The sequence below is a fragment of the Pimephales promelas genome, chromosome 12 (genome assembly GCF_988280905.1).
Source record: "Pimephales promelas chromosome 12, fPimPro1.hap1.1, whole genome shotgun sequence".
Classification (NCBI taxonomy): Eukaryota; Metazoa; Chordata; class Actinopteri; order Cypriniformes; family Leuciscidae; genus Pimephales; species Pimephales promelas.
In genome coordinates, this window is record NC_142780.1 from 30589910 (window position 1) to 30616547 (window position 26638).

Here is a 26638-nt window from a genome sequence, read left to right on the forward strand (position 1 = left end):
ATTGATTCAATGATTTCACTGATTCAATTGTTTGTTTACTAAATCACTAAAACGTATGCCTGGATGTGTCCATACAACACATTCTCACCCCAAGGCGTCACCTTTGACCATGCTTCAATATTTGACGTTTTAGGCGCCCTTTAGCGTCACTTACATGACGCGATCCTACGGCGTCATCTAACTGACACTAAAGGAAAGCGTCAGTTAGAGGACGCGGTTAGGTTTAGGTGTGGGGTGGGGGTAGGGTACACGCGATCCTAGGGCGTCATCTAACTGACGCTAAAGGGCGCCTAAAGCGTCAAATATTGAAGCATGGTCAAATGCTCCCCAAGGCGTCAGTTAGGTGACGCCTTGGGAGTGAGAATGGGCTGGTCCATATTGTATTTTACATATTTAAAGACAAACATATTTTTTCTCAAAAAAATGGCAGTAAAAACGTTTTTAATGAAGATTTTAAACGTTCTATTTATCAAAAAATCATGAAAAAAGATTGTAGTATTGTTTCCACAAAAATTAAGCAACCATTTTCAACATTAGCAATAATACATGTTTCTTGAGCAGCATATCAGCTGGGATCATGTGACACTGAAGACTGGAGTAACGATGCTGAAAATTCAGCTTCACATAACAGGAATAAATTACATTTTAAAATATTTTCAGAAAGAAAACAGTTCTGTTTTCAATATTACTGTGTTTTTACTGTATTTTGATGAAATAAATGCAGTCTTGGTGAGCATACAGTATGATAGTTAAATATATATATATATATATATATATATATATATATATATATATATATGAAGAGTTCAGATGCAAAAGCCTCTAAATGCCATTTGAAATTTTCTTCTTGAATGATGATTTTTATCAAACTTGTATATTTAAGTTCAGTGATCTCACTTAAATGGCAATGATGATTACCAATTAATTGTCATTTAAGTGAAATTACTGAACTTAAATATACAAGTTTGATAAAAATCATCATTCAAGAAGAAAATTTCAAATGGCATTTAGAGGCTTTTGCATCTGAACTCTTCATATATAATTCTTTTTTGATATCAAGTAAGTCTGAAAATATCATATCAATATCATCAAAAAAGGCTGAAATATATATATATATATATATATATATATATATATATATATCAGATATAAAAGAGATATTGGTAACACTTTACTTGAAGGGGTGTGCATAAGACTAACATATATTTGCATTCAAAATGTCATTATTGAGTGAAAGACACTTAATGACAGTTGTCATAAACATGCATAAACCCTATACTTCATACGTCATGTCATGATTATGAGGGGTGTCTTATGCACACCCCTTCAAGTAAAGTGTTACCGAGATATATTAAAAGCATAAATTAGGATAAATAAGGCACAATGATGTAGAGTAAAAAAATGTATATGATGAATAGACCTGATTTTTTGTTTTACACCATGTGTTAGTTACAAAGTGTCTGTGGTTTGTCCTCCGGCAGACAGCCAACCAACCTCTTTCAAGCTCCCAGTGTGAGTAGATTACATTTTCACAGGCGGTAAATTGAAATTTGGTCTTTTCTTGCCCTCACCATGAGGCTGTGTATTGCTGTCCTCTCCTATCCCGTGTCCAGGTGACATACGGCTGGAGCTAAAGCGGACCGGGTCTTATTAAAAACGACTGGGGACCAGCAGGGGGTGAAAAACAGGCTTAGATAAAGGACAAAAACAAGCAAGCATGCAAAGAGGGGGTGAAGGTCTACAAATGCTCCAAAAACCCAGATAAGAAGTGATTTGTTAATGATTCCATTTTCATGGCATTAAGGTCTATCAGTGGTTTTTGAACGCATCTTTCTGCATTATGTTGCCTGAAAAACGTATTGCTCAGTGGTTGCTTTTCCTAAGCTCAGGAGACTTATATAATCTCTCTTTGTTGTATCAGTAGATGTTTCTCCTAATATTTCTCATGCAGGAGAAATAAAAATAGACACAAATGAGACGGGAGAAGGCTGAAACGATGTTTCTATTGAGCCAGACTTGCGATATGCATCATTAGCAATCAAGAGTAATAATCACACCTTGCTTTCACGTCATTTTGAATGTTTCATGAGGCTAGAGATAAACGTGTGTGCTGTAGGTGCTAAATTATTTCTCACACATCAAAAACCATCTCGGCCACTGCAACTGACCCAGATGGAGGGTTTGGAGGTTTTTAGCCTTAAGGCGGGTGGGGACAGTGAGCTAGATTTAAAAAAAAAAAAGACCGATCTCTCTTTCTCCGTTCACTTTCAATCTCCATCTCTCCCTTTCTGAACAACAGCATGCTAAGATGCAGCTCAGCATGAATCTGGCTCAGAAATCTCTTCACACAGCTGACATTAAAGACAGCTTATGCCCAGCGGCAATACAAGGGACATGGTTCACATCCTCGAGACATCTATAAGAAATGTGCATCTCCATATATCAGTGATGACAGAGCCTGTGAGGAGAGGTGTAGCAGACTCCCATGATACTATACACCACAATCACGTGAAGCTCTCATGAAGACATCACATTTACGGAGACAAAGCCGTGGATCTTCATTAGCGGGAATCACTGAACTGTCAGCAGCTAAATAATAGTCTGAGGACGCCAATGGGTTATTATACAAAGCATTTTAGGGAGCTGAAAGCAGGAGAGATTGTTTTGGGAGAACATGTTGAAGATGTGTTTAGTAATGATGGAACTCAAGAGGCTAATGAATTAAAGGGATACTCCACTTTTTTTGGAAATAGGCTCATTTTACAACTCCCCCAGAGTTAAACAGTTGGGTTTTACCGTTTTCAAACATATTCAGCCGATTTTTTGATATTTAGAAGAATATAAGTAACCCGACCGTTTCTGGTCTCATTGACTTACATGGTAGGAAAAAAATATACTAGGAACTTAATGAGACCAGAAACTGTCTGGTTACTGATATTCTTCTAAATATCAGAAAAGCGTCTGAATGCATTTGAAAACGGTAAAACTCAACTGTTTAACTCTGGGGGAGTGGTAAAATGAGCCTATTTCCAAAAAAAGTGGAGTATCCCTTTAAGTATTCTTGACTTCAGCCCTTTGACTAATGTCAGCCATCCAACCCAAAACATTTCTTATAAATAGTAAAAACAGCCTTTCTGGTTTTTACTTTTGTAACAGTGGAATAGCTATAAATTGTGAATACTACAAATAAACCGTGGTACACATTAGGGCTGTCAAATGATTAATCGCGATTAATCGCATCCAAAATAAAAGTTTGTGTTTACATAATATATGTGTGTGCACTGTGTATGTGCTACAACATTTCTCTCTGAAACGGTAGGAAATTAAATTGAATTGAATGAGGAGAATTTGAACTCTGTTTAAACTGCCCTGTCAATCATCTTGTCAGTGACTGTCAGTTGTCCGTTAAAGACATAATTATGACTTAGCTTGTCCCAAAGCTTGCCTACTCTTCTGCTACACACTCAAATGTATGTGCTTTTTCCTCACAAAAACAATATAGAATTTTAGAGTATAACGATACACGGCAGGTGTGTCCAATCCTCTTTCCAAAGGTCAGATGGGCAAATGCATTGGTTACTTGTGAAGCCCACCAATAACTGAAATGTTTACTACGACCAACAATACAGTATCCTGACAAACTACAGTGATAAAAGAATAAATAAATAAATAAATTCACAGTCAGTGTGAAAGGCCCTTAACTTATTCTTCCTTTGGGCAGTTCTTGGCCAATTCTGCGGTCCAGAGGATGCTCTACAGCGCTGAATGACCTTTCATGATAATTACAGCAACTCCGCCGTCCTCAGGCTCCTCAACCTAAAATATGTATTATGTAACCCAGCGATGGCAAAGGCACACTTTGATTTAAAGCATCAGACATGTCCTCGGACAAGGACAAGCAGTTGGCTGTGAGATTTCTATAAACATGGACAACGTCCAGATCACACACACTGATCAGCTGCCAAATGGCTGTATTGTTGGTCATAGTAAGCTGGTTGTGGTAAACCTGATCACAAACGGGATGAATTGTTAGCATGGCTCAAACAGCCAAAAATGGAGGAAGATGCTCTTTTTAGGTAGAGATTGTGTAGCAATGTAGGAGGCCATGCTAACCAGCCAAAATACAGTCAACATTTGAAGTGGATCAAAAAATATGTCCTAAGACAAGAACGGGTATTGTTCAAAAGTCAAGTATAACTTATATCAACTTTTAACTATATGTTTAGCGTTTAGATGTAGAAGCTGACATCAAATATGTCACAAAAACGGGTGTTGGGACTTCACTTTCACTACATGATGTATCCAAGTAGAATGAGTCAAAATGTCCCCAAATTCAACATGTAGGAACAAAAATGTATTTTGTGTTACAGTTAAGCAATATCCCACAAGCATATTCATATTCATTTGACCAAAAACGCTGATTCATTCAGCACTGTGTTTGCAACTCTTGCAAATGTGATATTCATTTAACAACAGTTAAATAAACAAGTTAATATTATAGAAACAATATTGTCAATATTCACTCTTTTTCACCAACGAAAGTAGTTTCAAACAAAGCCGCAACAGAAGAGTTGCACTGAGAAACACAGTGGTGTTTTGTTCCTGAATGAATCAGCGTTTTTGGTCAAATCAATCATTCAATTGCTTCAAGGGATCATGAACTGGCTTTTTAAATTTTTTTTTATATTGTGTCTGAGGTTTTTACATTAAAAACATCAAAATGAATAAGTAATAGGCTATTTTCTACCCTAGTTTTGAGCCTTGCTCAATAACGCTTGATTTTTATGGGCGTCTCGCATTGAAGACTTGGAAGTAAACGCCCACTGCTGTGAGTGGATAACAGTTTTGCATATTATAATGAGTTTTAACTCACTGGCTTAAGCCCCGAATACAAATTTTCAGTTCTGAAACTTATTCTTATAATATGATGACCTCTTAGATGTCAAAAGGTCAAGGAAAATTTGATTTCTCAGATCATCACCCCTTTAATTCCTGAACAAATCGGAATGAATGAATGACAGGCCTAAACCAGTCAAGGCACCTGCACAAAAACACACAAAGAAAACATTTGTCTAATTATCGTAATCGACCAAATCTTAGAAAACATCCAGATGCTAATTTTTCTTAATATCGCACACCCCAGCGACCGGGCCTCTAACTTAACCAATGGTGAGAGTTTGGGGCGGGACTTACGATATTGAAACTTGAAACAACAACTTGAAAGATCTCTGAATCAACAAAGCTACATAATTGTTTGTTCCCATCTACCGAGGCACACAGCAGTTATAGACTAAAAATACATGGCGCAGCTGGCGGGGAAGTCTCGGCGAGTCCCTATAATGAGCTCTGTCACATCAGCATGGCACAACAGCGCCTGTGGTTGTCTCATGTCACTTTCCATTCGCCACAGCAGCCACTGAGAGCTTCAGTGAACCACCAGAAAGTAAGGACAGCTCCGCCATCTCTCGCCTATTCTGGGTTCACTGATTCCTCGGCCTGCCTCGAGGCCTGAAAGCCTTACTGAGCTGAAGGTGAAACAGAACAGTATTTATTAAGCTTCGGTGGATGCCCAGACATCTACCTAGAGCGTAAAAGACTGCGGAATAATCGATGTAATCGTATCAAGCTGTGCGAATCATTCTTCTCATCATTTCTAATGGTTGTCTGCATCAATCTTCACTTATATAACGCTTATGCAAGCAGTGCTTACAATACTAGAGCCAGTGTTGTGTTTGGATGCTACAGCCAGCAACAGGGCTCTTTTTATTTGATCATTATTTTATGGACTTTGCCTTTAAAAGGATAGTCCACTCAAAAACAAAAATGTCAAAAGATGTCCTCCTTTACTAACACTCCTGTAGCTCCAAGCCTGCGTGTACTTTGTATTGTGGAACATAAGAAAACTGAGAACCAAACAACATTGGAGCCCATTGATTTCTGTTGAATGGGCAAAAAATATATATATTTTCTCGGTTCCAGAGAAAATATAAAAGCACATGAAAAACATGGAATAAAGGCTAAATAAAATAATGTGGACGTGTGCTCATACTGTAAGTATTCATCCGTTGAAGTGTCAGAAAGAGCCATTGGTAACACTTTACAGTAAAGTTTCATTTGTTAACATTAGTCAATGACATGAACTAACAATGAGCCAGTATTTATAAATCTTTTTTAATGTTAGTTAAAGCTACACTGTGTAACTCTTTTAGTTTATTCTTAGCTAAAAACACTTCGTTCTCTCAAAAATACATGTGCTCATTAATGTATAGTTACTTCGTTCAAGTAATAAAGTATTCTCGTGAGTGTATAATATGCCATTGAAAATACATACGGGTAAGGGGTTCTAATGTCGGTCGCCATGTTGCCCCTCCATCTTGAAAGTACATTAGCCAAAGAGGGACATACCCGTTAATTCAAGCTTCGCATTTCGCGTTTACGTTTCAGTTAACACTCACGGACGAGGTCAAACTGGAAGCCATGTTAATCTTGGACTACATTGGCCACCGTAGGAGTTAAAACGAAATTGGAATTGAGAGGAACAGAAACTAATATTCACTGGATGCATTAATCTAGGATGCAGAAATCTAGGATGCATTAAACATTCGCCACATATTCTCCAATCTAAATGCCAGAGAACACGTCCAACGTATTACATAAGAGACAATTAACTACCAGCCGCGTCCCTGAAGGAGTACCAGTGAGTTAAGAAACAAAGCGGTTCGATTTTCAACTCATCTCTTGGCATTTCATTCTTCCCTAATCTAGGAGTCATTTTCTCATCTTTTAAAAGCAGTCGGTGCTGACCTTGGTTTAGAATACATACAAGAGAAGCGGACTGTCTATGGGCTGTTATTAAACCACCGCTGGTTAAGATCAAAATTATCAGTGACATTAAAGAATGAAAGAAACTCAGAGCCTATTAAAAGGGCAGCACAAGCATTTAGTGCAGGTGATAAGTGCTATCTATAACTGAGACTTTCTGATTAAAACAATCTATGAGCGCAGGTGGCTTTATTGGCTTTATCCCGGTCTCCTCTTTATCAGCTGGTGTGTGGTGGGAGTTCTGGCGCAATATGGCCGCCATCGCATCATCCAGGTGGATGCTGCACATTCGTGGTTGAGGAGATTCCCCCTTTTATGTAAAGCGATTTGAGTACCCAGAAAAGCGCTATATAAATGTAACAAATTATTATTGGTCCTAAACGGAGTTCTTTTTCACTGCTTATTGTCAAATACACACAAAATACCGTCAAAATGCTGGTCGTGGAGAGAATTCACAAACACAGTGAGTTGTGTTTTAAGTGAACGTAAACAGTTGAGAAAGAAAACACAGTGTAACAGCCAGGCTTAAAGTGACAGCAGCCTAAAATACCATTCCCTGGTGACAAATTATCAGATAACATAAAAAATATCTATATGGCAGTTTTTCCCCATGGTCTATGTCAAAATTGTGGGCAGTGAAAATAATAACTTTGGGAAACCATGCAAAAGCCATAGAGGCTGGTGAGCGAAAAAGTTAAAAGTCAAGCCCTGTCCCTTACACAGTCACATTAAGGGAATATTCTGAATTGAGTTGTGATTGGTCGATCACTTTGAGCGTGTTTTGGAAATTTTAGGCCCTTTACTATACCGCAAGTTAACACACTACTTACACAACTCAACAAGTCTTGTCCTTTTTTTTTGCATATGTATTCCATGGGTGGAAATTATTTAGATGAGAAATAATTTGATGTTTTTGTTCCCGAAAGGTAAAAAAAAAAAAAAAAAAAAAAAGGCATTTCATGGAGTTCAGAAACAGTGCTTGCCGATATAAATAACTCCCTTTGATGTAACTACATTTTACATGCTCAAAAAGCAAAATTACACACCAAAGAAAGTTGAAAATGTAAGAAAAAAAAAAAAAAACATAATAGGACCCCTTTAATTCAGCCACTGTATTCTTCAAACAAGCTCAATGAGGTTGATTTACCTGCAGCTGTGTTGTACCAGACAGAAAATAACAAATATAAATGTTTTATAGTCATAGCAGTGGGCATCTCTGTCAGGAATCATTGAGAGCTGCTTCAGTGCAGAAGGAGGACATCGCAGGGTTTCATGAGGACAAATCGTTCCTGACATGTGCCATGGACACGAGGACATTTCGAGTGTATAAAAATGTACAATATGTGACATGATCACGATCTGACTTATTAAAGAGGTCATATCATGAGGATCACATTTTCACATGTTTAATATCATGAAATCAAAATAGAAAATTCTTGTTTTTTTATGGAATATTGGAGTATTTATTAGAAATTATTTATCTGCATCTTTTTTTTTAATTCATGTGCCTCGTAATCTAGTTAGCCACTTTCAGTGGTATATCTTCTCTTCTCTGATGATGTGTTTAATGCCGTGAGGGCAGGACAACATTTCACGAATAGCAAACCACAACCATTCAATCAATTCCCAATGGACAAAATCAAGTCCTACATTACATTTTTTCTTGTTCGAGAAGCAGCTTCACTCGGATATGCGTCACAAATTAGGGGTGGTGATGGTGCAGTGGATAAGACACATGCCTTTGGTGTGAGAGACCCGGGTTCAAAACCACTGCGAGACACCAATGTGTCCCTGAGCAAGACACTTAACCCCTAGTTGCGACCTCTGACATATATAGCAATTGTAAGTCACTTTGGATAAAAGCGTCAGCAAAATGAATAAATGTAAATGTACAATAGGGATCACAGGACTATCGCAACTTTAAATATAAACTATGGCTGTGCAAAAATTAATCGCGATTAATCGCATCCAAAATAAAAGTCTGTGTTTACATAATACATTTGTGTGTGCTGTATATAATTATTTTGTATATATATATAAATACACACACATGCATGTATATATTTAAGAAAATGTGTTATTCATATATAAAATATTTATATAATATAGATTATATATATATATATATATACAGAATTTAAGCGTAAATAATTCTTAAATATATACATGCATGCATAGGTATTTTTATTTACAAAATAATTCTATACAGCACACACAAATATATTATGTAAACAGACTTTTATTTTGGATGCGATTAATTGCAATTAATTTTTGCACAGCCCTAATATAAACATGCCAACTAAAAATAAAAAAAGGTAATTGTACTAAAAACATTAACTTTCAGAACTGAAAACTCCAAAAACAGATTCCACAACGGTATTTCCACAACTTTCTTTTTTTGTGAATCTGTCAGAATTTAAAGCTGCAGTCCGTAACTTTTTTTGGAATAAAAATTATCCAAAATAAATTTAAGCAAGTACATAACCACCCAGTGTTCAAAACTCTCTGCTTGCCTTAACTCGATTCAAAACAGTAAGCTTGTAATAATGTTTTTAATTCCAGTGGTACTGGTGGATTTCCGCAGGAGATTCGAGCATGTCTTTGCGTCATTACGTCACATGAAGTCTCGGCTTGTAGCTATATTGTGTGAGAGGATGTTGGAGGTGGAGATTTATAGCCTTTTCTCACAGAACTTGATAGAATTAAACTTATTAATTTGATAGCAGGTCCAGAAAGGTTCAAACGACAATCACCAGATTCACCCGTTGTAAAATGCAAGACTTCAGACTTCGGAGTGGCTACAGAAAAAAAAAAAGAGACCACTGGGCCCATGCGTAGACAAGGATAAATATTGCATTAAATGTAGTCATGCAATGCTGATGTTGTTAACATTAACAATTTGAGAACAAAGTATAATTTGCACGGTTTGACATGATATAAGGTATCGTTAGATTTTTATCAGCACGATGTTTTTTTCCCCTTAGTTGGTCATAAAAAAGTGGATGTTACTTGTTCAGATTACATTTTCCAGTGAAAATTCATTTGTTCATACTTCCAAAAAGTCGAATCTGTGATTGCTAATGACAGCATCAACACCGACGCTGTGACATTCGTCTCAAAACATTGGATCAATCCGCGCAGTGAAGTGCCGTGCCGTGGCACAACCCACGTAAAGTTGATGATTCCCCGAATAAATGCAATTACAGATTTCGAACAGAGATACAGAAAAACTGTGGAAAAATCTGTAATAAAGCTTGCAAAGAAGCTGGTTAAAATGGATAGGGCAATTATACTGAACTTGATATTAAACCTGCAGCCTGTGTGTGAGTGCAGAAAAAGAACAGGCTCAGCCTGTTGAAATGCACAGCAGCAAAAAAACTCATCCTATTTAATTTTAAGGGTGAGAAAGAGGCTGAAAAAAATTATGACTCAATAATGAGAAAAAAACTTTATAAGTGGACCCTTGGGTGGCAGGGTATGACCCATTTAACTCCAAATACAGCACTTTTTTAAGATACAATTACTTGTGGGCTTTTTAGCTTATAGTTGTAAATCATGCTTCCTAATCCATATGCAAGTGAAAGGCTGTGCATTTCCCAAGGCTTATTAGAAGTGTTGTGAAAACAGTGTGTTTGTTCACAGGATCTGAGGTATGGGTTCAGACACAGAAAAACGAAGCAGGCGCTCTGGTCTCATGCAGAGGCTCCTGGGGTAACAGGAACCGACCTGCCGTCTCTGCTGCTCACACACACACCTGACAGATACTCCTCATCCTCTATCTACAGCTGGAGGGATGCTCAGAGAAACATGTCGCTTTCTATTCAAAGGATCCTGATAAAATTATGTTTCAAGGTTTCCACAAAAATATGAAGCAGCACAACTGTTTTCAACATTGATAACAATAAGAAATGTTTCTTGAGCGACAAATCAGCATATTAAAATGCAACGGCTGTAAAATAAGTAAGTAATGATGCTGAAAGTTCAGCTTTGCGGCACAGGAATAAATAACTTTTTAAAATACATTTCTAAGCATAAGAGACTAATTTTAAAAACTGTTACGACCCCAAACTTTTAATTGGTTGATTATAAATGATCTAAATCAACCAATTACATGGCAGTTGCTTCAATGCAAGGAATTTGTGAAGCCACAACACGCACAACCTTGAGGCGGATGGGCTACAACAGCAGAAGACCTCACCAGTTACCACTCATCTCCACTACAAAAAGTAAGAGGCTACAATTTGCAAGAGCTCGCCAAAATTGGACAGTTGAAGACTGGAAAAATGTTGCCTGGTCTGATGTGTTTCGATTTCTGTTGAGACATTCAGATGGTAGAGGCGTAAACAGAATGAGAACATGGATCCATCATGCCTTGTTACCACTGTGCAGGCTGGTGGTGGTGGTGTAATGGTGTGGGGGATGTTTTCTTGGCACACTTTAGGCCCCTTAGTGACAATTGGGCATTATTTAAATGCCACGGCCTACCTGAGCATTGTTTCTGACCATGTCCATCCCTTTATGGCCACCATGTACCCATCCTCTGATGGCTACTTCCAGCAGGATAATGCACCACGTCACAAAGCTTGAATCATTTCAAATTGGTTTCTTGAACATGACAATGAGTTCACTGTACTAAAATGGCCCCCACAGTCACCAGATCTCAACCCAATAGAGCATCTTTGGGATGTGGTAGAACTCCAAGATGATATCCTATCAATATGGGCCAACATTTCTAAAGAATGCTTTCAGCACCTTGTTGAATCAATGCCACGTAGAATTAAGGCAGTTCTGGTGAAAGGGGGTCAAACACCGTATTAGTATGGTGTTCCTAATAATCCTTTAGATACAGACTGCTACACACACAAACGTTTTTTTTTGTTTTTTTTTAATTTATATATATTTTTTTCACTTTATTTCAAGGTATACAGTATAATAATAGGTTCTGATCTAATTTCCTTTTTGTCTGTCCTAAAACGGCTGCGTCAGAGAGCCCAGCAAAACACAAATGACGTCACTTATTCAAATAAATGCGCAGTGGAGGATCACTGCCTTGCTCCGATGTGAAGTGGCAGCGGCAGAACATTTCATCTTCACATTCTTTCATCGTCAGCAAATGTTTGTGTGTGAGAGAAATGCAGTGGGAGTTCAATTCTGTGGCAGGGTTAGGTCATTTAAAGACTTGTAATCAAAGGTCTAGTGTAAAATCTGACATGATTTGATAATAAAAGTATAAAGGGGGAGAAAAACTGCTGACGCAAGCTCTGAACAGACACATTTCATGTCTGACGAAAATATATAGGCCTCTATATACAAAATAATAATACGACTCACATGACCGATGTATTCTGCTGAAACTGTGGCTGAAAACACATTTACACAGACGCACACAGAAAAAAAAACCTTGCACAATTCTACAACTCTCTTATTATAGGAATAGTTTACTCAGAAATAAATGTTTTGTCATTATTTAGTCACTCTTGGAATATAGAGTTTCCACAGGGGGAAAAAAAACACAGCGAAGGAACAACATGAGGGTAAGTAAATAAAGACAGAATAAACGACCTGCTGGTTCGAGTTGGAAATTAAATTAGACAATAAATCGGCTCATATGAAGTGTTAATGTGAGGACGCAGGGCTTCTTGGCAAACCTATTTCAATACTCAGTGCATGATCATGGCAGCTTACTATCACCGCCTGCCACAACACCCGCTGCCATACTGTCCAATCAGCAGCCAGAATTCAAAAACAACATTCTGTTCTTGCAAAACATCAATAAAAAGCTGACGCTGGTGGACGATGACACAATTTTTTCTAGACACAAACTTAGTTGTATTATTTTCACTGTGAAGCTGCTTTGATACAATCTGTATTGTAAAAAGTGCTATAAAAATAAAGGTGACTTGAAGGATGAGAATTGTGTTAAATCCTGCCAGAGAAAACAAAAGGATCGTATTTGATAAAATCTAAAAGATAAGTCAAGTCACCTTTATTTATAAGTCAAGGCACCTTTATTTATTGTGGTATTCTTTAAAGTAAGTTCTCAGATTTGACACATGAGGTCAATCTGAAACACAAGCTGCACACACACACAATCAAGACTTAGTGATTTAAACTGTGAATTAAAAACACTTAAATATGCAAATATTGCAATAAAATACCCAAACACATCACAGAGATATGGAATAGCGATAAATTACAATCAGAAATGGAAAATAGTGTTTTGGAATAACCTCCGGCAGTGATCAGAGTATCTTTGAAGTTAAAGTCGCAGACTAAAAAAATAATCCCATAAAAATTGAGCTTCATATAATGGGGTATAAAAATCGCTTCAGTTTTTGGCTGTGAAAAAAAAAAAAAACCAACAACCGTATCGTAGCACTGAAACAGAGATGGAGGGAAGCTGGAGTCCTTAATAGACTGTGAACAGCATCTTGGAAAATGGAGATGGTATAACGCAAATGGCCACATAAAACGGTCCTCCTAAATGAATTCAACTCACCATATAAAGAGTTTGAGTCAACAGCTCTGGTACAAAACCTAGTGGGCTTTCTTGCTGCCTACAAAGGCATCTTAACTGAAGTCACAACAAACAGCACTGCTCATGACTCAATTCATTTCAATAGAGTTGAACAAAATAACTCTTCTTCATCTTTCAGACTTAAATATCCATAATGTGCTGATATCATAGCGTATTATAGCGTATCATTCCTGCAGGTCACACAGAGTATAATTTACATATAACCAATATGATTTTTTTTAATTCAAATTTGGTTTGTCCCTGAGCTTATTTTTAGGGGAATTTATTCAACGGCTCTTGTATAGCCATATTGTATGGAAGCATATTTTTTTTACTTTTTTCCCCTCACAATTGCGAGTTTCTCACAATTTAGACTTTTTTTTTCCAGAATTGCTAGTTCATATATCACAATTCTGAGTTTACATCTTGCAATTCTTTATACCTGCCCTACACTGTAAAAAAAAAATATTTTCATGACTTGTAATCACAACATTTTTTCTTTTGTCAAATTAACTTAAATAATTTATGTAGTTCAGATAACATAATATTTTGTGTTTCAGATGATTAAATTAATCTTCATTGTATTAACTCAATTTTTCCATTTCAATGAACTTAAAATTAAGGCAACCAGGTTACTTAATTTTTCAAGTTGAACCAACAATATTTTTTTACAGTGTTGACACCATAGCATAAAAACACAGTACTTACAAAATTGTTTTAAAACAATATTTTTCAATATTGTATTGATAATATTATTTCATTCATGCACTCTAAATAATGCTGGGTTGTTTCAACCCAAGTTTGGGTCAAATATGGACAAACCCAGCCATTGGGTCACATTTTTTTAATTACATTTTTAACCAAACGTTTGGGTTTGTCCATATTTGACCCACAGTTGGGTTAAAACAACCCAGCATTTCTAGAGTGTACATAAATTAATTACAGCTGTAATTACATGCAGGTATTTTTAAAATATAAGTACAATGTAAAAACATGCATGTACACAATAAGTCCATTGTATCAAATTATTAATTTAAATGCAAGTACATAGTAGTTAAAGCCACTTAAAATAAAGTGTATTTCTCAATTCAGGATTTATGTTGAATTGCATATCAATTTCCAATCCATTTTGATTACGCTGTTTTAGCCATGGTTTTAACATAAACTAATAAACTTGATGAACAAAGTTAATTATTAACTATTTGCACATATGTTTTTTTAAATTTGAATATTTTCAAAATGCATGCACTAAAATTTTAAATTACATTTTAAAACCCAACATTTGGGTTTGTCCATATTTCACCCAAATTTGGGTTGAAACAACCCAGCATTTTTTAGAGTGTATATTCACAGAATTTGTTGCAAACCATGCAAGAATACAGATGCTATCCCGCCTTGAAAGTTGGAGAAAAGAATGTATCTGAGGAGGCGGCGTAATGAAGTCTAACTTTTGGGACAGTGTTTGTGCCACGGGTGGCAATGAGTCACTCATGAAAATGCATTTTTATTTAAATTTTTCAAAGTAGCCACTTTACTAAATAAATCAGCCAATCAGAATTTCCCTATTTCTGCTCAACCCATGATGACTTTGAAATTATAGCAGCCCTCCCTCCTCTAATATCTCCAGAGCTTTAAATAAATGTACTGTGGTCTAAGAGATTTTAATATAGGTCAGGGAATTGCAGGGGGAGCTGCGTTCATTCTACAGTGTTTAAAAATCCACCGCTCTGCCCTAAAGATGTAAATGCTCTTGTGTTTGCCAGTTAACTGTTTCATGTAAAAAGCACTTCTGCTACTACTGATAAAAACTATTATATAACTAACACAAATAAAAAGTTTGAAATCATAAACGATTTATTGGATGGAAACGGTGGTATTTTATTTTATTTTTTTACACAAATGCAGACTGTCTGATTCTTATTTTCAGTTCAGGCTTCTTTTCCATCACAAACAACGGTTTTATTAAAAGTTGGTGTACGAAAGGTAATGCAAAAAGAACTCAAGTGTGTCAGTGAAGAGCATGCTTGATTTGATATACATGATTTGTAAAGATGAAACAAAAATCAAGGTAAATCAGTTGTGCACTGAATATTTTTAATGTATGGGCGTCATTTGCAATCAAGCTAAAATCGTTAAATTAGGCAAAAAGTGTGCCAGAGGTATGGAAATACGCAGGTAGGACATCCTATCGTTGCATTTGGACCGAGTGTAATGATTGGCCGAACATTTTTTGGTCCTAAAACTTCCACAGAAGATTTACATGTTTTTATATTCTATTATTGATTGCTATTATAAGGATGTGAAGATAGTTTCAACCAGTATAACAGAAAGCATTTATTCTTTAAAAAAAATTGCTTACACTACCTTTAATGAAAATATTAAATTAAATGTATTTATTTAGCATATACTATAACATGCTGGCTGAAATTTCAAGACAGAAGAGTCTGCCATATTATTAAAAAAATTAATTCCATAACTGTTACTGCCAAGTAAAGAATGCTTTTAAAGCAAACACATAATTTGAGATGTGGTAGAATACAAATTGTTGTGAAAATGTTCATTTTCAAAACAATTTAAATAAACTAGCAAGAGTATCCACAAGTTTCCGAGGGGCGCTCCTGTAAAAAATAAAGTGGGTGAAACTTCCGGTGACGCGGCGGAAGTAGCATTCCAATGGTATTTTGTGTGTTAGTTAGCGAAGAGGCTAGCTGTTTTTCGGAGAATTATTTTACTATTTAAAGACGCAAATCTTTATGAGAGATGTCGTTACGGAGCTCAGGGACAACATGTGCTGCTCGCGGTTGTATGTATAACCGGACTAAACTAATTTAGTGGCTTAAACGGGATTGTTTTGAACATAAGCTGAAAACGAAATCAGAGTGATTCTGCCAGAGCCCGTCTCTGATCCTGCCAACGACTGTAGTTTCCATCACCTCCCAAAAGACGACGAATCTTCCTGTGTACATTTGTTTAAATTCTTAATGTTCTATAAACTATCAGCATGTGTTTGGCTGTTTTCTACACCTAAACTCAGGATCAAAGCCTGTGTTGACAGAATACCAAATGTGCCAGTTAATGTATTCAAGTAGCACATTCATTTATAATTTTGAATAAACTCCAAAGCACAATGACTAAGTGTGTATTTTTTATTTTAATTGTTTGTCAGCTTACACAACTGTCTGTCACCATGCCTTGATGAGTATTGATTATTAATAATGTTATTATAATACTCCCAATCAACTACTGCGGAGGGTAAAGGTACTGTTATTTCACCCTTTTTAATTTCGTTGAGGTTGTGTTCCCACATCGTTAGCTAGTTTGGATCGCTATAACTTGAATGACTGTCAACTGTTGAATGAACGAGTGTCAAGCATGTCAAATCGCGCTTTGTTTACTTCCAACCGGAAGTCGCGCCCACTTTTGACGCAAGGCCTCATGGGGCGTAGGAAACTTGTGGATAAAAGTGTGTTTTAAGAGTTTTTTTTTAATCATTAGTGCATACATCTATCGCCACAGCAACTAGAAACAGCCGATGACTCAACGTGCGTCAGCAAGGACCCTATGTTGAGAAGACACACTGCACACACACGACACGACAGAAGTAAACATCTTAAACAAACAGTTCAGACAAACACTTTCAGCTGCCAGTGGTGTCGTCAGTCAATAAAATCAAGAGCTGAAGGATGAACGTTCAAGTTAGGCTGCTTAGATAAGACAAGACAAAAACATCCATCGTTGGACATCATGTCTGATGCGTCATCTCTGAGCTGTCTGATTCTGTGCATATTATTCATTGTGGGGAATGTGCATGCAGCCATCAGTCAAATCAAATAAAAACAGAATTTGACTCCTTTTTTTCATTCATGCGTATAATGTATGCATGTTCTATGATACTAATTTAAATAGACTACAACCTGACAATCGTTATTATTTTGGATTTGATCCAACTGCAAATCACCCGACTACTTATCGGCCATGAAAGTGTATAATTATTTTTTGGTTTCTATGAAAAAATTCTGAATTTTGAATTCCCTTTTTACATGAGAGAGCAAAGATCACTCTCTGAGTTACGGTGCAATGCACAAGAACCTACATGCGTCACAAAAATGTGAAGAGACATTGTGATTTTCTTTTCGTATTTTTATTTTGGTGGCTTTATGTAAACAATCTGTGCCACAGCTACAGGAAAGAAAAAAAAAACGAAAGAAAGACACGTCTCTCACAATTCAACTTAAAATAATCTAATGTGGCTATTCCCAATAATAAGGCTTTATTGTATTTACTTGTCAAAGTCAATTTTTACTTGCATGCGTCTCTTGCAGAGTATGAATTGTGAACCATGAAGTCCAAAATCAGCTCCCGATGATTGCACGTCCCTCCTGTAATCCGAAAAAACGGCCTACTCAGAATAACTCAGACCCCTCCCCTTTATGCTAATGAACCTTCCCTCGCTGAATCAAAACACCCTCAGGAAAGGGGATCAAACAGTAATCGGTTGAGCTCTCCACACATCTCTGCGATTTCATCTCAGAACTCCAAAGCATTCCCAATGTCAGTCAGCATCTCTGTAGGTCATTCTGACTTGATTAGATCATTGTGCCTTTGATGAGGACTGAATATCACTTTATGATATTTCTTGATTATTTGCATATGCGGAAGACGGTTATCTCTTGAAGTCAGCGCCCTCTTTGGCAAGGTTAGGGAGTTTGTGTCACGAGAGGGTGACACTACTACCTTATGATGTCATTCAGCCTGACAATACGACATCCTCCTGTTTAAGACAGCATCACACCGTTCGCTGTAGCTCGAGTCCAACTCATTGATTCTTCTTTAATATCGAGAGAGTTCTCACTGACAGCAATTACAACCTTGTATGTGACAGCTCAGTCTCTGCATCCTAAGGAGACTCATCGGAGCCTATCTCTTTCCGTGCGCAGGAATCACACATAAATGCAAAACTAAATTAAGTTATAATGTGATTTGTCTCAAAACAGACCTGAAGAGTGAACCTTCTTTCCATTACACAAAGTCAGATGCTGGATTTTAAGTGACACCGTAGCTATAGGGAGGTCAAGATAATTGCAGCGACTGCAATGTGACGAATGCCCGGGGCATAGGCGGAAGGGTTTAGCTCTTACTGCCCGAGCCAATTTTGAAACGCAAACATTGGTAAGTCTAATTAGAGGAAGCCTTATCTGCCGCCCAGAGCGCATACGCATTACTGCAACATCAAAGAAAGCTACAGCTCGTTTTTCACGAGAAGACTGATGGCAGGGCAACATTTAATGAGCTGCTCCGACTGTAATGCATTTAATAAACAATCCCAGCGATGAAGGATTCAATTTAGCCGCGTTCCCGTTACAGTTTAACAAGCGCATGTAAACATGAGCCATTACATTTCTGATGAGAACCCAAACCCAAACAATAAAAGAGCTCCATACTGGATGTAGATTGGTTCAAAACAATATGCTCATGCGCTGTACCCTTAATAGCGTCGGGTTGTCATTTAAATATTAGGGTCATTAGCCAGGTTTCAACATATTCTTTTAATGAAAATCATGGGATGCATACTGCATAAAAAGTGAGAACAAGGAATGTGATGGAAAATAATTTATGCAACTTTGCCCCGTCGAAGGAGGCGGAAAGAAACACGCGCCATTTAGTTGTTAGAGCTGTTAAAAATGGAAATTTTCTCTTATTTGAAGTTGGCATGAAATGAAAACTCCCCCTATCTATTTTCTAATTGCATGTTGTTGGTCTTGCAAACAATTCAACCATGCATGTTTCATGCTTCAACAGTCACTTTTTATGGAAATTACATTTATGCAAATTTCAACAAAAACAACAAACCTACTATTGGATATTGGAATATAAAGCAATGGGAATGTGAAAACATTCGGACCAGAAAATGGCAACAGGCTTCCACCATGTATCGAAGGAAATAAGTAAATAGGTAAAAGATGGAATTATGCACAATATGCACCAAAAATAAGGTCAGAATTATTTGCCTTGGTAAATATATGATCAATATATGATCTAAGATGTCCAGGACCTCTGGCAGAAAATTAGGCCCACCGTATTAAAGATGGAGATGGTCAGATGAAACAAAAACAAAAAAAGCAAACACTGGGGCACACAGGGATGAAAATGTGGAAAATGAAATACTCTGCTGTATCTTTAATGCTGTGGGCCTAATTTTCAGCCAGAGGTCCTGGACATCTTGTTCAGATACATGGCATCATGGATTCGATCAAATAGATAAAACAGATCTAAACTCTAAACCTGACAACCTCTGCTAGAAACCTTATAATGGGCCATGTTTGGATCATCTAAGAGGACAGTGATCATCAAAATCAACACTGAGCACAAAACCAAGCATCTGCAATGGCCGTCCCAGTCCCTGACCTGAACCCTATAGAAAATGAGTGTTGAAGAGGAGAACAACATGGATCTGTGAATCTGAAAGATCTGGAGAGATTCGGTATGGAGGAATGGTCACTGATCTCTTGTCAGGTGTTCTCCGAAATCATCAGGCATTATAGGAGAAAACTCAGAACTGTTATCTTGGAACAATGAGGTTGCAAAAAAGTATTTAATAAAAGGGGGCAAATAATTGTTCCCAACATGTTTGGGAGAAAACATGCAGAAAAACAAAGAAATTGTGACAAATGTATGGGTAAACCTTACAATCCTTCATTCAGAAAGTGGCAGCAAAAATGTAACAATCTCAAGTAAGTGCATTTTCATTAACCTATGAGTGATTTATAATGTCCCTAAGAGGTCATGATTAAATGAAGCGAATAAATCTAGCCCTCAAATTCATTGTCAAATGATCACAAAAACAAACAACAAACCACTGTGTCCACAACAACCACTCTGACCTTTTGGTGCTGAACATGTTGGCAGACGATGTCTCTGACTCAGAGGTTTCCTTCTGGGACAAACCTGAGAAAGCAACCAGAGACAGAAAGTATATTAAGAGCAGAAATGTGAATGTGACCTGAGCCCAAAACATTCTAAAACACGGATTATATCCCCAAAAACCGCATTCAAGCTTTACATCTGCTAAAATAGAAAAATGCTTAATTCCCACAATTGTTTCACCTTTCAACAGATAAGGATAAAGAACAAACTGGTTGATTAATGTCTGACTGAAGCAAGCAAGCAATAAGGTACGTGAGGCTGTGCTGTATCGTGAATAAGTAACGGCTGAAGGGCGTTATTAGGCACAAAGCGAAGTGTTACTCAGCCGTTACTTATTCACAATACAGCACTTGCCTCGAGTACTTTATTGCTTTTATAAAACGGTTTACACATAATAAAAATATGTATTAGTGCAACTTTTATGAAGTAAAATCACTAAAAGACTTCCTTCTGCTAGAAAAAAATAGTCCCTGACCATGAACAGCAACAACGTTCCACTTCCAAGTTCCAATGAGTAATATGCATGAAAGCTCAAATAAAAAGTGCATAGGAACTGCAGTGTTGCACTCTAAAAAATGAAATGTTGGGTTGTTTCAACCCAAATTTGGGTCAAATATGGACAAACCCAAATGTTGGTTTAAAAATGTAATAAAAAAAAGTTGAAGTTGGGATAAAATTTTCAATTAAAATTTTAACCCAACATTTGGGTTTGTCCATATTTGACCCAAATTTGGGTTAAAACAACCCAGAATTGTTTAGAGTGTGCACAATGATAAATAGAACCGTTGGATGAAGCGGTCATAGCCGTGTTTTATCGTGAATAAATCACAGCTATTGACCAATCAGAATCAAGGATTGGAACTATCCGTTTTATAAGTTGAGTTCAATGATGTACTCGATCTAAAGACTAAAAGTTTGCAGTCATCTTTATCTGTTAATTGGGGTAAATTGAGTGTTTTGTCAACACTGAAAGCTGTTACAGATGTAATCCTACGAATACTGTTCAGTATACTGCCTCATTTTTTTTTAAACAGTGTATGCAGTATTTAAATATAAATATTAGAAAAAATAGCATGCTACATTGTCACAAAATGGTATAGGACATTTAATTCTACAAGTGATGCTGGCTGAATTAGTTTTGATTAGTTTTTATACTTCTGCCATATATTTATATGACAAGCATATAGTTTGCTAGTACACTATTCTGAATATAACACTTGTTCTTCGGTACACTGGAAATGAAAGGTCAATTTGAGAGCGGTGCATTGTGGGACACACATTATTTACAACAGAATCAGTTTGAGTAGTATGCTATGCTATTGTAAATATTGCCCGAAACCACCTTTTTATCTCTGACAAATGACAGACCAGAAGTCATTCATTTTCAACGGAGAGTAGTATGGGAGCTGGATAGATTTCAGATAGTATGCAGATTTATATATTTGAATTTCATATATAAAGGAAGCTAAAGTCTATTACTCTGTAAAAATGCAAACAAAAAGATGTGCTTCCTCCATGTTTCCCATTATCTCTAGACTTTATAATAATAATAAAAAAAGTTCCAAAATGTCATTTTAAAAGGTTTTCATATGGATTTCTGTGGATAAAAGTGGCTTGCACATCTACAGAGCAGGAAAAGCATCATCTTTTAAACTATACACCTGAAAAGATGCTACACAGGAGTACATGCATAAGTGATGTCTCCTGCAGGCTATGGGTACTCTTTAACACAAAGGTTACGGCTCTGACGGTAAAGGTCATCAAATATGCCCAAGACCTTAAACTCGGAAATGTGTCATATTGAGGGGGAGTGACTGCTCTGCTTCAGCGTGATAAAAACAGCTTTTAAAAAAACACATTTGTGGCTGTGACAGAGAAAGAAAGAAAGAGAATATGAGGAAGACATTAAAAAAAAAAACTAAATCAAGGTATACATGAAGTCAAACCCTTCAAAGATCTTTCTGGCCAATGGTGGAAAAGTTCAGTTCAACTTTTTTTGTAGCTAAGATTTCAAGATATACGTGTCTTTACAAAAATAAACCTACCATAAGAAATACACTTGGAAGAGTTGATAAGTGCAGAAGTTAATGTTCTGGGAGCAGACAGAGAAAAAGTACATGAATTTGCTCTTTGGCTTCCGGGCACCTGCTCATCTCCGACTCCTCGACTAGAAGCGAGTTTTCATGAGTTCTCCTTCATTACAAGTACAGTCCTCAAGGTCATGTGTCATGACATTTCATACCAGTATATTTCTAAATATGACCTGAAAACCATCTCAGAGGGTTCAGGAAGTCAGACAAACAGAGACCAATTCAGCAATGGTAAAACGCAAAAATGAAAAAAAATTGTAAACGGTTCATAAATTCATTAGTATGTGAGCCTTGCCATTTTATGACGCTTTTCCATTACCGACTCGACTCGCTTTTCGCCTCGTTTTCCATTGCAGACAGTACCGCCACAAATAGCACCCGGTCGTTCAGGTGTGCTAATATACATTTCAGGTGCTAATATGTACATTTCAGGTGCTAATATGTACATTTTAGGTGCTAATATATACATTTCAGGTGTTCATATGTACATTTTAGGTGCTAATATGTACATTTCAGGTATTAATATGTACATTTTGGGTGCTAATATGTACATTTCAGGTGTTAATATGTACATTTTGGGTGCTAATATGTACATTTCAGGTGTTCATATGTACATTTTGGGTAGTAATATGTACATTTCAGGTGTTCATATGTACATTTTGGGTAGTAATATGTACATTTCAGGTGTTCATATGTACATTTTATGTGCTAAGATGTACATTTCAGGTGCTAATATATGTACATTTCAGGTTTCATATGTACATCATTTTAGGTGCTAAGATGTACATTTTAGGTGCTAATATGTACCAGTAAGGTACCAATATGCAGCCTTTAGGTACAAAAGTGTATCTTTTGAAAAGGTACAGCCCCAGTGACAGCTTTTACTTTCTGAGAGCGTAGCTTGCTATTGCTAGCCTCCCCAAAAATTGCCTACCCTACTTTTAAATTTTATAGTACTTTATAGTATGTGTGTGCAGTTGTGTCAGTGCTTTGTTGATTTATTCCTTCTAATGTCGAAGTCCCCAGTCACACAAAACGGTCTATTTTAAGATCCCTGTGTTGTGGAGTACTGAAATGTCACTGATGAATAGCAGTGAATCATGGGATTTTCTCCTGTTCGGTATTCCACTCCGACTTTCGCACTCTGATCTTCACTTGCCGGTTTAATCAAGTCTATTTTTAACCCAACACATCTGAGACACGTGTGGGAGGAGATGTGAAAAGAACAGACAGGGCATGTTTAAGACAGAAGAAATGTAATCATGAAAGCTGTGGTACCTGCAGCAGGTATTTAAAAAAAAAAAAAAATCTGTGTGTTCAGCGTTTCATGTCATAAACCCAGAGCGCAACGCAGCAACGGAAGCAGAGGTCTGAGCTGAGGGAAACATGGCATGTTCAGAAGGTCATTTCATTTGACTGTATTTCCTCTTCTCGGTAGTGAGTCATCCCTCTGGTCTCAGCGTTCTACAGATTTAGAGTGATTTCATCAAAAGCCTTTTATCGCTCCAAAATAAAGTGGCACGGACTGTGTGTGTGGTTTCAAAGGGCAGCGGCAAGCTTGTTGAGGAAACTAAACGCTGTTGACACTGAAATATAAGGCGCAGTGAACACTAAATATACTCAGGGTAAACACCCTGATTGGTCAAGACTCCTAATTTACACAACGAATCACAGACTAGTGCATGAATTACACGATTACTCTCCTCCCTGACCTCTGTTCTTATACAAACTGACACACAAAGCAACACAAGAGTTCTTGACAACATCAACAAACACAATGAAGGATGGCTTATGGTCATTTTCTTGTATAGAACAAGAAAAACAATATGGATGAGACAGCCACTGGGGAGACGGCATACGCTCACTGGCACTTTGATGGCTTGTCTTTTGCGTCCTGCTTCCTGTTGGGAATTGTGGTCTGTATTAAGTGTAAAAATGTTTGATGTGATTTCCCCCTCCCCTCAAGATAACACTTCTCAAACTGTGGTATGACCAAAGATTCACTGCGTATTAAAAAAACTAAATAGAATAAATAAATAAATGAATGAATAAATAATTAAATAAATAAAAAAAACATTTTGATGTTTTTAAAGTCTCTTATGCTTACCAAGGTTACATTTACGGTATTTGATAAAAAATACAGTAAGAACTAAAATATTGTGAAATAGTATAGTGTAAAAAAATATTGTTGATTTAACTTAAAAAAAATTAAGTAACCTGGCTGCCTTAAAATTTTAAGTTCATTGAAATGGAAAAAGTGAGTTCATACCATGATTGATTTAATCATCAGAAACTCAAAATAATATGTTATAATATCGGAAGTAAATCGATTATTTAAGTTGATTTGACAAAAGAAAAATATTTTCATGAAAATATTTTTTTACAGTGAAAAGGAAATCATTTATAAGCCAAATTGCTACTCAAGAAACATTGCTTATTATCAATGTTAAAAACAGTTGTGCTGCTTAAAAATTTGTGGAAACTGTCATACATTTTGTTCAGGAATCTTTGTACATGTGTATATATATATATATATATATATATATAAATAAATATACACAAACATACATATATATATATATATATATATTGTGTATATATAGATATGTAATATGTATATTTATTGTGTATATACAGATATGTAATACGTATATATATATATATATATATAGCCTATATATATACACACACACACACACACACACACACACACACACAAACACACGTGTGTAATATGTATGTGTAATATATAAATAATATATATATATATATATATATATATATAAATGAAGAGTTCAGATGCAAAAGCCTCTAAGTGCCATTTGAAATTTTCTTCTAAAATGATCATTTTTATCAAGCTTGTATATTTAAGTTCAATAATTTCACTTAAATGGCACTGAAGATTACTTATTAATTGCCATTTAAGTGCCATTACTGAACTTAAATATACAAGCTTGATAAAAATGACCATTCTAGAAGAAAATTTCAAATGGCATTTAGAGGCTTTTGCATCTGAACTCTTCATATATATATATATATATATATATATATATCCTTAAAAGAACATTACGGTGCAACCAAACAGAAACTACGCAATGAAGCGAACAGTAAACAGGAGAGACTGAAATAGCAGGAAAATCCAGAGTGAACTTTGAGCAGATTTAAATGCTTTTGGGAAATTGCGGTCAATCAACTTTGCACACATACTCTGGTCGTTTATCTGCATGATAGAGTTGCAGAAGAACAAAAAGAAGTCATATTTGCATATTAATTTCAGGTTTTAGACTGGGGAGGAAGTTTAGTGTTCCTGTATGTTTAAACTATTATCTGAAAAATATCTTGCAAATATTATTCATCTTGTCATGAAATCAGATGATAGTTCTATAGTAGTTTTGATACAATAACTATTGTGCAAAGCGATATAAAATTAATTAATTTTAAGATTTTGGTAATACAGCCCACAATGGTATTTACAGGTCTGTCTAAAACCATGGAGCTGTTTGCCATCCTAAAACATGTGCTTAGATGGAACAAAGATGTAGAATATTACAAAGCAAATTCTGACTCATCCTCATAGTGTTCCCACAAATCACCCGCACAAAAACAAACAAATCATCCGTGCTGGTTTGCCTTTCTCTGGTCTTAATCACTGTGTGGCTTCAGCGAGGTGATCTATACAAATGTAGATCAGTGCTGGTGACTCATTCTCCACCGCGCTTGCGTCATCCTAATTCTGATTCTCGTCATACCTGATTCTTACAGCAACTCTGTAAAGCTGACAGCATCTCCAGGGACAAACAGGGGTCAAATGAAGCCTGCAGAAAACATGCCGTAATTATGGAAATTCCCCTCGCAATTGCTGGAGATGTGCAAACAGCCCTAAATTCATTCCAGAGGTTCAGTTCTCATCACAGGTCGCTGTTTCCACTGCCTGCCATCTAATCGATAAATCAAACCACAGGGGGGTGATTTGCTCATGCAGATTAGCAAATAAAGACCTTCATAAACACTGATGATTTTACAAACATTTGGAGTGTGTTCTTCTGTTCATCACCTAAAAGACTCTTTTTTTCAAGACCTGGTAGTTGCAGAAAATGCCTCGAACTAAATAATGGCTAAGCTTAAAAATTATGTTTTTTTTTACATTTAACTGCGTACAGCATAATCTACATGTCAACAACATGTCAACAACCTGTCACTCATATCCATCCAATCAAACCATCCAATCAAACAAAATCAAGTCCCACCCTACTTTTTTTTTTCGAGAAGCCATTTCGCTTAGATA

The 26638-nt window shown here is 36.5% G+C and overlaps 1 long non-coding RNA gene across 1 annotated transcript in view; it reads right to left on the reverse strand.

Moving 5' to 3' along the window:
* Positions 1 to 26638, reverse strand: part of LOC148977044 (uncharacterized) — a 65462-nt gene that overhangs the window by 28506 nt on the left and 10318 nt on the right. Inside the window, exon 2 of the long non-coding RNA XR_016145783.1 lies at positions 20221 to 20284. This is a non-coding gene — a long non-coding RNA (uncharacterized LOC148977044). The remainder of the gene's footprint in view (positions 1 to 20220; positions 20285 to 26638) is intronic.